A 12,456-nucleotide genomic window follows, 5' to 3' on the forward strand; every position below is an offset into this window, starting at 1 on the left:
GGTACACTGCAGATTTTGAAAAATGTGCTATGAAATGTGTGGATAATATCGAGAAAGTAATTCCAATAACAAGGAAGAAGATAAAATCTGCTCTTGATGAATCGCTGAAACGTATGAACCTGTAAATGCCAGTGATTAAATAGTTTCAGCGAACAGCTGTACAGTGGTATAGTAAGCAAGCCAAAGTCATGTGACCCGTGGCTGGCAAGAACTTGAATCTTTTAGTACTTTTGGTGTAACGGACCAGCCTTGCTGATCAGATAATGTATCTGAATGTCTGTTGTAATAAAACTCGTTACATTTACTGTTGAAATTATGAAAGTTGCAGTGTTTATCCGCTTTTTCCAACAGGGTCAGTCCACATAACTTCAGTAGAAAACTTTTTTAAAAAGAAACTGAATAGCACTTGCCCGAATTCTATGGCGATAGACGTCGAGTGTATTAAGAAAAAAAGTGTCGTCTCCAAAACATTAAAACTTGACCATTTTCCGTACATAACTAAGGCCCATGACCAAACATTTGTGTGTAAACGACTAAGGCACTACAGTACAAAGAAAAATTGATTATTATTGTAAGTGGAGTTACATATCGTTGCGAAATAACGGGATAACACAAAAATATTATTGAAAATTTTACGTGCGCTAACATGTTTTACAAGCTCGCAGTTTGTTTTCTTGAGCAAATCCTGTCCTGTATAGTTTTTATCATTTTAGAAGCATTGTCTGATGACATTTAAAACACGTTGGTTTTAGTTATTGCTTTCAGTTTGTTAGGTAATTAATTGTACTGTTGGACTGTCTGGTAGACCTTTTTTTTTATTATTATATGTGACTTAAGAATTAACTCTCTTATTCTGTGATCTGGAGTAGAGCTGTAAGTGTAACAAATACTAATATCTTTTAATTTGCACAATAGTTTGGTAGATAAGTCTATACTTAGATGGTGTTTAAATTTAGATCAATTCAAAGATATTTTTACAGTGCATTCAGTTATTGTATGAAACACATTTTTTTTTACAGTGATACTAATTCTAATGTTCAGTTGTAATTCATATCGCTGTTTTCTATAGAATGAAAATGGCAGCCACCTTTTGTGCACTCGGTCCCAAAAATAGCATACCATAGCTAAGGACTGAGTGTACATAGGGCTACTATGTAGCTAATTAAATAAAGGCACTCATTGTTGCATACTATTGATGGGACTCTTAATTGCTTAACGTACTGATGACAGACTCCGTATGCTTATTTACTTCAACTGACAATCAGTGTTCATCCATAAAGATTTTGCGTTGTTCGATCTGTGGAATTGCTATCTGCGTTTAATGTAACAGTTCACATTCCATATTCAAACTGAAGTTTTTGCAGTTTGATTTCTTTATATTCAGTATTACTCGTTTGCCATTTGTAAACGTCCCAGTCAATTTCATCTGCTTTCTCTACCAGGACTTCTGATGTTTTATCGATAATGACAATGCTGCTGTTTCCAAGAGAATTTCGTCCCCATTTTTAACATTGTCTGGAAGATAACAGTATTATGAAAAGTATGGTCATCATATAGCGGAGATTCTGAGTCGCAGACAGTTATATTGTGTGGAAAATTGTAGCTGTATGTCAAAAACAATAACATACTTATTCATCCATCCGGTATCTGTCTTCATAATGTATGATTTGCAACATAATGCAATGAAAATAAATATCTCAAAACTCTACAAACATACTGTACATATAAGTCTGCTTTAATAAAATAGGACACATGGTTAGCTATGGCTTTCACGAAGAAATGATCGTGGCATTTGCCTGTAAACGTAAATCAGGTTGGTGGGATAGAGAAAAGCTCCATTCTAATGAATATAAGGTCAGCTTCATTATGGCTGCACTGCTTCTTTCAGGTGACCCCTGTTGTACGATGTTTCATACTAACACAGTTTTCCTTTTTATCGCTGCACACATCAAGGACGCCTGCTAATAACTGTGAAACCATGAAGCTGCTGCTATGCTCCTTGCACTGTCTCCAGTTGATCCAGAAAACTGACAAAATGCACTATAGATCTTGGCACATCATTTTCTTGCAAAAGCATTACATTGTTGTGATGTGACAAGGTGGTGTAGATATCCCCTTTTCATTATTAACCACTACTTTGAATCCTCCAAGTAATATTTAGTAGTGTATTATATATTAATTGTAATGAATGTTTTAAACCATTTTTTTTTACACATCCTTTGACAATTTATTGTACAGTTTTATTTCCTAATAGAGTGTGCAGTTTTAAGTTTCTTGTTTTGCCTTAGTGAATGTAAGTCCCAAAGCTCATGGTCCATGATTATGCATCGGACTGTTAGTGCAATATTTCATAGTGTTTTGCACTGATATGCATAGCAGACTGTTAGATGTAGGCTACTCACTTGGTGCAGTAAGAATACTTAGCTTTCTAAACAGCTTTGCAATGAGCCTGTTTACTAGTTCTCGTTTTTATAGCCCATTTCTGCAGCGTAAAAGGTAAATCCATGTTGTGTGCCTTCATTCCCCAGAAAAGACTCCAATAGCTATGAATTGAGTATATGTAAGAAAAGCATGTCAGAGAAACACCTGTGTTTATATATTTCTTGTCTGACAGTTGTTTTACTAAAAATTTGTTGTCAGCAGATGTGTGAACTCTCTCTACCTTGTGCACTCTGTTTTTAATGTAAGAGTGAAACCACTTATTTGCTAGTTCTCTTACACATAGTGCGTCTAGCTTGGTTTGTGATTTTTAACAATCAACGTTGTCAAGGGCCTTGGAGAGACAAAAAATATGGCTGTGTCACAATCATCCTTGTTAAGAGCCTCAAGTACAACTATTGTAAACTCTGTAATGGTTGACATTGTACTTTTCGCATTCTGGAAACCAGTCACTCATTAGTCTATTATGATTGATTCAGTTATCTTGGAGAATGTAGACAGTAATGAAACTGGCCTGTGGTCTTCAATACCCACCACATAACCTTTCTTTTCAAAGGCATAACAACTGTGTGCTTTAGGTACTCTGTAAAAATACATGAACACCTTCATAATTGGGGCTGGAACTGCATTTATACCTGCTGACTTCTAATTTTTGTGATTTCTATAATGTCATCCTGACTTAAGCTCTCGCATGAGGAACAAAGTCATTGTAGTTGCTGTGTATGTTGTTAGTGTTACATATGTTTTAGGAAGATTTATTTGCAGGTCCTCTGCAGTAGCAGAGAAAAATTCATTTACAAAATATGGCAATTCTTAGGGATTTTCAATTATTCTGCTCCCATTCTTGATTTGTCAGTTTCTACTTGTGTGCATTTGAATAATTTTTTTTTTTTGCGGCAGTACCCTCGTGCGTATTTCTTATATCTTTTATAGTAATCTAGGAACTTTAGGTTACTGTAATGCTCTTGTAAAGAATTTGAAATTTAAGTGTTTAAGAGGGCTTTCAAATACCCACAGTTATCCATTTTCCTTAGCTGCTGCTGTAGAAGTGACTACCTTTGGAAATGCCTCCTCGAATATTAATTTAAATGATATGTAGAATTTGGAGAACTTTGCACCCACATTGCTTTCATTACAGACATCATTTCAGGTTTGACTTGCCAGTGCCCTAGAAAAAGTGCGTGTTTCATGGTCTGAGAAAATCTTTATGTAGACCTGCAGTTTTGCAGGTCTAATAAGTCTGTATTTGACTTTATAATCTGACAGTAATGATCAGAAATGGCAAGATCTGTTATAAATACTATACAATATTCTCTGTTGGTGTTTATAGGTACATGGTATAAGACTGATGCTGAGATTTTTGATACCCTAGTAGCAGTATTTACCATCGGTGTCATGCCAAAAGTGCTCAAAACATTTAAGAAGTTATTACTAATTTCACCCTCAACATCTTTGTTAGTACTTATGGCTCCACATAACGTAAAGTTAGTTTTGGTGGCTCAGACTTTTTCCAGGACCTCATTTAATTTGTTAGGGAGGTTCCACATTACCACTATACACACAGATTGATTAACTTATTATGAATGTATAGCTATATTAGTTCAGTGGCCACCAATTCAAAATGTGTATCTACACTGATTGTGATCAGATCACATTTGGCTTTAAAATGTGCACCACTTCACGTATAAATACACAGTCCCTCACCCTTTACATGTGCATGCATACTCTATAAGCCACTGTAAGGTGTGTGGGGAAGGGTACCATTACTAGTCATTTCCTTTTCTGTTCCACTTGCAAATAGAGCAAGGGAAAAACGACTGTCTATATACCTCCGCATGAGCCCTAACTTCTCATCTATTATCTTTGTGGTCCTTACATGTAATATTTATTGGCATCAGTATAATTGTTCTGCAGTCAGTCAGTTCTCTAAATTTTCTCAATAGCGTTTTTAAAGAACATCACCTTCCTCCAGGCATTTCCATTTGAGTTTCCGAAGCATCTCCATAACACTTGCATTCTGTTCTATCTTACTGATAGCAAATCTAGCAGGCTTGAATTACTTTGATGTCTTCCTCTATTCTGACCCGATACGGATCCCAGACATTCTAGCAGTACTGACGAGTAAATCACACTAGTGTCCTCCGTGTGGTCTCCTGTACAGGTGAACCACTCTTTCCCAAAATTCTTCCAATAAACTGACATTGAGCATTCCCCTTCCTTATCACAATCCTCACTTGCTCGTTGCATTTCATGTCACTTTGCAGTGTTACACCCAGATGTTTAAACAATGTGACTATGCCAGGCAGGACGCTACTAATGCTGTATGTGAACATTGTGTGTTTTTATTCCTACTCATCCGCATTAACTTATATTTTTATAATAGAGGGAAACATTCCACGTGGGAAAAATATATCTAAAAACAAAGATGATGTGACTTACCAAACAAAAGCGCTGGGAGGTCGAAACGCACACAAACATACACACAAAATTCAAGCTTTCGCAACCAACGGTTGCTTCATCAGGAAAGAGGGAAGGAGAGGGAAAGACGAAAGGATGTGGGATTTAAGGGAGAGGGTAAGGAGTCATTCCAATCCCGGGAGCAGAAAGACTTACCTTAAGGGGAAAAAAGGACAGGTATACACTCGCGCTCGCGGCGCGCGCCCCCCCCCCCCCCCCCCCCACACACACACACACACACACACACACACACACACACACACACACACACACACACACACACACACACACTTTCCCGCTTGTGTGTATGTTTGTGTTTGTTTGTGTGTGTATTGACCTGACAGCGCTTTTGTTTGGTAAGTCACATCATCTTTGTTTTTAGATATATTAACTTATATTTTTCTACATTTAGAGCTAGCTACCATTCCTCGCACCAACTAGAAATTTTGTATAAGTCATCTTGTATCCTCCTACAGTCACTCAACTTCGACACCTACCCAAATATCACTTCAAACAACCACAGATCGCTGCCCATCCTGTCCACCACATCATTTATGTATATAGATTCCTTACTATGCCCTTGTCTGTGGTGAACACTCATCATTGAGGACAACATACTGGATTCTGTTACTTAAGGTAGTTCTACAGTAGTAACTTGTACATTCATGTGAACATAGTACAATATGCTGTGTTGCAGTATCTATACACAAGTGCTCTCAAATTCTTACGGCTGTGCTTTTCAAAAAATATAATTAAACTACGCTGTTGGTGTGTGTTATTTTTAACGAACTGTACATTTTGATGAAAAATCGATAATTCTGAGTAAATTGCTGCAGGGTTTGTGCAGTTTGGTATGACACATCCTATCTATGTATACTACGTAGAAATCTCCAAACTGGTTGGGATACTTTCAAGGGAACGGAGCCTGTTGTCACGGTTTATACTACAAAAAGTGCAGTCCTGCTATCCATTGCAACAGGTATTTGATCCTATCCACGGCGACCTGCTATATTAACAGTAATGAATTCCACCATTGTCATCAGGTGCTACAATGAGGAAATTCTGTATTAATATATTTGAAATTTTTGCTAAAAAGTTTGCTTCATTTTGATGCCTGTACTATCTCTGCCCTCTGTGATATGTTTTCCAGATTATATCAGAACCATTCATTTACTACTACTCGTAAACCTAGTAATTTTAGTTTCTTTGGTATTATTTTGTGGTTAACAGTGTCAGTGACATTGTATAGTTCTAAAAATTTATCTGTTGTGCAGGTCTTGTTTTCTAGTGTGTGGAGTACCATTTGCGTAAACTTTGCTATGCTTGAGTCTGTCCTTTTACTAAGTACACAGGCTGCCACTTTTTCTATGCCTGCTGACTGTAAAACAAAATTTCGTCTGTTTTCTCAACTTAAAGTTCTGCAGTGGGAATAACATTATTCTATTTAGTGCACAATTTTTTTTACAGAAGCTATATCCCTGGCTGTTGCCATAAAACAATTTGTTGGTTTTTATTAATATATGTAAGCACACGATGCACTTTCCCTCATGCTTACACAGTTCTTAAAAATGAAAATGGATTAGAACTTTTCTGAAAACATTGCAGAGAGAGAGAGAGGGAGAGAGAGAGTGTGTGTGTGAACTGCCGTTTAAAACTGAAGAAATTGCAGAATGGAATTGAAGGAGATTGCTTCTGAATAAGTCTAAAGAACAGGAAATTAATGATCATTTCAAAAGTAGCACTGGACAATGGTCTCAAGAGGAAGGAAATACAATAGGAGACAAATGGTAGCTTTGAGAGATAAAGTAGTGAAGGCAACAGAGGATCAAAAAGACAAGGTCCAGTAGAAATCCTTTATTTTAAGAGCAACTTTGAATTTAATTATGAAAAGAGAAATGTATAAAAATGGACCTGGCAAAGGGAATACATGTATTTAAATTATTGTAGTGATAGAAACTGCAAAATGGCAAATCGGGATTGGCCTAGAGGAAAAAAGCAAAGCTGTATAAGTGTGCATGACTGATGGAATAATGGATGTTGCCTACAGGAAAACTAGAGGGACCTTTGGAGAACAAAAATCAGCCAGAAGTATATCAAGAGCCCAGATGACAAACCAGACTTAGCAAAGAAGGCAGAAAAGCAGAAGAAATACATGGAATGGCTTTAAAAAGGAAAAGAGACTCGAAGACTTTTTTTTTTAGGGGAAGGGGGGGGGGGTGGAGGGTCAGAAGAAGTAAATGAAGATGGGAAGGGAGACGTGATTCTGCAAGAATAAGTTAACAGCACTGGATAAGTTATAGCATTTGTTGATCCAGAGGAAGTTTTGTCAACTGGAATACACTCGTTCAAATTCTGAAGGTCGCATGTAGGAAATACGGAGATGAAGGATTATGCACAACTTGTGCAGAAACTAAACTGCAGTTATGAGTCAAAGAACCTAAAAGGAAGGAAATATTTGAGAAGGGAATTAGGCAGGGCTGCATCTCATCCCCTAAGCTGTTCTGCCTACACACTGAGCAAGCCGTGTGGAAAACCAAGAAGATATTAGGAAGAAAGGAAATTGAAGTTAAGGGATGAGTAGTAAACACACACACAGAGAGAGAGAGGGGGGGGGGGGGAAGAGTAGTGGAAAAGGAGAGAAGTAGAGGGGAGGGAGGAAGAGAGAGGGAGACCAGTGGATGTGTTGGTGGAAGAGAAGGCTGTGTAGTGCTGGAATAGGAGTAGGAAAGGGGATAGGGACTAGTGAAGGTTGAAACCAGGGGGTTATGGGAACATAGGATATACTGCAGGGAGAGTTCCCTCTTGCATGATTCAGAAAAGCCGGCGTTGATAGGCAGGATACAGATGACACTGGGTTTGAAGCAGTCATTGAAGTGAAGCGCGTTTTTTTCGGGCAACATATTCAGCAACTGGGTGGTCCAGCTATCTTGGCGCAGTTTGTTGGTGGCCATTCATGGAGACAGACAGCTTGTTGGTTTTCATGTCCACACAGCACAGTGCTTGCAGCTTAATTTGTACATTACACGACTGCTCTCAAAGATAGCCCTGACTTTGATTGGATATGTGATTATCTGTGACCGGAGTGGAGTTGGTGGTGGCGGGAAAGTGGATGGGGCAGGTCTTGAATCTAGGTCTACTACAAGGATATGAACCTTGACGCAAGGACTTGGGAGCAGGGATGGAAAAGGATGTTGCGTAGGTTTGGTGTTGCGGAATACCAATGTATGAGGGGTGGGAGGCTATTGGGTAAGACATTCTTCATTTCAGGGCATGGTGAGGATTAGTCAAAACCCTGGTGTAGAATGTGATTCAGCTTTTTCTTTCCTGGGTGGTACTGAGTTGTGAGGGAGCACACCTTTCTGGACGGACAGTGGGAATCTGAGAGTTGGTAGGTGACTTGAGAGACAAGGCATGGGAGATCTGTTTCTGTACAAGGTTAGGAGGGTAATTTTGGTCTATGGAGGACTCAGTGAGACCCGTGATATATTTGGAGAAGGTCTGCTTGTCACTATAGGTGCAAAGGCTACCAGTGGTTTATGGAAGGGATTTCTTGGTATGGAATGGATGGCATCTGTCGAAGTGAAGATATTACTGATTATTGGTAGGTTTGATATGGATGTAGTTATCAATGTGGCCATCTTTGAGGTTAACATCGTGGAAGGTGGCTTGTTGCATTGAAGAGGACCAGGTGAAGCGAATGAGGCAGATGGTGTTGAGATTTTGGAGGAATGAAGATAGTTTGCCCTCAACCCTGTTCCGGGTCATGAAGGTATCATCAATGAATCTAAACCAGGTGAGGGGTTTGAGATTCTGAGTGGTTAGGAGGGATTCCCCTAGATGGCTCATGAACAGGTTGGCATATGATGGTGCCATGTGGGTGCTCATTGCTGTACCATAGATTTGTTTGTGGGTGATGTCTTCAAAGGGGAAGTAATTGTGGATAAGCATACAGTTGGCTATGGTGAACAGGAAGGAAGTTTCCAAAATGAGATTTTCACTCTGCAACAGAGTGTGCGCTGATATGAAACTTCCTGGCTCATTAAAACTGTGTGCAAGACCGAGACTCGAACTTGGGATCTTTGCCTTTCGCGGGCAAGTGCTCTACCATCTGAGCTACCCAAGCACGACTCACGCCCCGTCCTCACAGCTTTACTTCTGCCAGTACCTCATCTCCTACCTTCCAAACTTTACAGAAGCTGTTCTGCAACCCTTGCAGAACTCACCCTCCACCACCTAGAAACTGACACTGACATTATATCCTACCTGCTGACAAAGGCCCCACCACTGTGGTTTTGAACCACAGTGCTTACCTGACAGAAGGACTCCACCAGCTGTCAGATTTATTCACCCATAAAGCCCTGCCACAGTGACTGCATTCCGGAAATACAGGATCTCCAGTCTCTCTGCAAATCCTTAGGCCCATTGTAAAACATCTCCCCTCAGTCTATATCTCTCCTCACCCCTACCACACCCTGACCCCTTACCTTCTACATTCTTCGCAAAGGATGTAAAATCAATCACCCACGATGCCCCATTGTGTCCAGTTACTATGTCCCCACTGATAGAATCTGTTCTCTTGTGTACCAATACCTTCAGCCTAGTACCCATAATCTACCTCCTATATCAAAGACACCAACCATTTCCTCCATCAACTCTACACAGTTCCTGTTTCTTTACCACATGGCACCCTGCTCATCATTATAGAAGCCACCTCTCTCTTCACTCACATCCCCTACACCCAATGTCCAATTGATTCCAAACCTACAACCTCTTTCCTGTTCACCATGACCAACTATATCCTCACCCACAAGTACTTCACTTTTGAATGCATCACCTTCAAACAAATCTGTGGTACAGCAAAGGGCTCCCACATGGCTCCATCATATGGCATTCAATTCCTTGGCATCTGTAAGAATCCTTTCTAGCCATCCAGAATCCCAAACTGCTCACCCGGTTCAGATTCACTGATGATATCTTCGTGATCTGAATCAAGGGTGAGGATATCCTATCCTCATTGCTCTAAAACCTCAACACCTTCTCCCACATTGGCTTCACCTGGTCCTCCTCAATGCAACAAGCCACTTTCCTCAATATTGACACCTACCTCAAAGATCACAACATCAGTACCTCTGTCCATATCACCTATCAACCACCAGAAATACCTCCACTTTGACAGCTGCCACCCATTCCATATGAAAATTCCCTGCCATACAGTTTCATCACTCACAGCCATCGCATGTGTAGTGACAAGCAGATGCTCACCACATATACCGAGGGTCATATTGAGATCTCCATAGACCGAAATGACCCTCCCAACCTCATCATGCCTTGTCTCTCCAGTCACCTACCACCTCCCACATTCCCACCGTTCCACCACAAAGGAGCGCATTTCTCTCGTGACTCAGTACCACCCAAACTGGAGCAGCTGAATCACATTCTCCACCAGGGCTTTGACTACCTCTCTTCATGACCTAGGAGAAGAATATCCTGCCTACTCTCCTCTGCCAGCCACCAAACTTATGCAGTATCCTTTTCCACTCCTACTTCACTCTGCTCCCAAGCTCTTGCCTTATGGCTCATATCTCTGCAACAGGCCTAGATGTAAGACCTACCCCATACATCCTCCCACCACCACCACCACCACCACCACTACCACCACCACCACCTACTTCAATCCGGTCACAAGCATGACCTATACAATCAAAGGCATTTGTGAAAGCAGTCATGCCATTTACAAATTAAGCTGCAACCACTGTGCTGCATTCTAGGTGGGCATGATAACCAGCAATATGTCTGTCTGCATGACTGGCCACTGACAAACTGTGGTCAAGAGACAGCTGGACCACCCTATTGTGGAACACATTGCCCAACACTATGTTCTTCTTTCCAATGAGTGCTTCACAGGCTGTGCCATCTGGAGCTTTCCTGTCTACATCAGTGTTTCTGAGTTGTGCAAGAGGGAACTCTCCCCGCAATATATCCTACATTCCCCTAACCTCCCCGGCTTCAACCTTGTCCCTGTCCTTCACCCACATATCCCCTTCCCTACTCCCTGACCAGTACTGCACAGCCTTTTGTTACACCAGTGTACCCATTAGTCTCTCCTACCCTGTCCCCACCGTGTTCCTGTATGCTTCCACAAGCAACATAACTGCTCAGCCACCCCAAACCTGCTGTGCTCCCTCGCCCCCCCCCCCCCTCCCGCCCAAGCCTCTTTCTTACCCCCTCCACCTAAACTGCTTTCCCCATCAGCCGCAGTTGCTTGCAGTGTGGCCAGAGACACTGGTCTTGTGTGTACAAGTCGTACTGGCATGAATGTGTGCATGTTTTCTATTTTAGAAGAAGGCTTTTTGACTGAAGGCTCACGTGTGTAGCAGTCCTTTTGTTCTGCCTGTCTGCAACTCAACATGTCCGCTATACGGTGATAGCAATATTTTCCATTGTTTCATTTTGCCTGGAGCTTTAAAATTCTCAATGGAATTAAAATTGTTTTGAATTTTCTTCATTTATAGGTTGGGTTATTTGTTTGATTAAATTATGAGACATATCCTCTGGCCAGTACTTACTTCAGGAAGCAAAATGTACGGTACTGCTGACTGTCAGTTATGAACGTGATATACTTCCCAGCTTTTAGAACCAACAGCTCTTTCCTTGGTGAGGAGAAAAGGGATAGATTGGTGAAGGTTAAAAAGGACGTGCAGGTGGCTTAGATCCCAGAATGAGGGAGACTCATCATTAGTTAAGAAGTGGGTAGAAGTAAATGAAAAGGGGGGGGGGGGTAGGTGAGAGAGAGTAGTAGATCAGAGATAATACATCAGTAAGCACTGTGGTTGTTTCAGTCCAGAAAAAGTCACTGCACATGTAATAAAAAGTTATGAAAAAGATGGCAAATGGGGGAGGGGGCATGTTAACGGAGATTAAGTCGGGAAAGTTTTTGGAATGCAAGGATGTGATGGAGGGCAAGTTCATATCTTCAGAGTTCAGGGAAAGTAGTGTCAGGCGAGGTGGTCCAAATAGCCCATGAGGTGTAGCAGGCACTCAGATCCCTTGAGACATGCTGTAGAGCAACTGAGTATTGGCTATCCCCTAAGGTTGACAATTCTTGTTTGTCCATTTATGAGCTCAGCCAGTTTAGTGGCAAGCATGCCTAGGTAATGTGCTGAGTAATGGGCACAAATTAATTGATAAACAATCCCTGTGGTTTCACAAATTACTCTGTGGAATTGTAAAATTTACCAATGGTGGGGCCCAGCAAAGACTATATGGTGGGAACAATTGCGTGGGAAGGAACCTTGGGGTACCAGTAACTGTTTAGGAATGTCGTAAGGCTAAACTAGGATTTACTGAGGTAAAGACAGCAATGAATGGTGACAGGGGGGAGGATATTGGGGAGAGAGGATCACATTTCAGGGTTCTATTTCAGAAAATCATTGCCTTCTGCAGAGTAAAGCACTGAGGCCAAGGTAGTACTGAGTGATGAGAGGGGTGCTTCTCAGCTTCTTTTCCAAAGCGTGAACTGTATCAGTCAGGGGATGGAAGGAGGCTACTGGTCAGAAGATT

The sequence above is a fragment of the Schistocerca piceifrons genome, chromosome 9 (genome assembly GCF_021461385.2).
Source record: "Schistocerca piceifrons isolate TAMUIC-IGC-003096 chromosome 9, iqSchPice1.1, whole genome shotgun sequence".
Lineage (NCBI taxonomy): Eukaryota > Metazoa > Arthropoda > Insecta > Orthoptera > Acrididae > Schistocerca > Schistocerca piceifrons.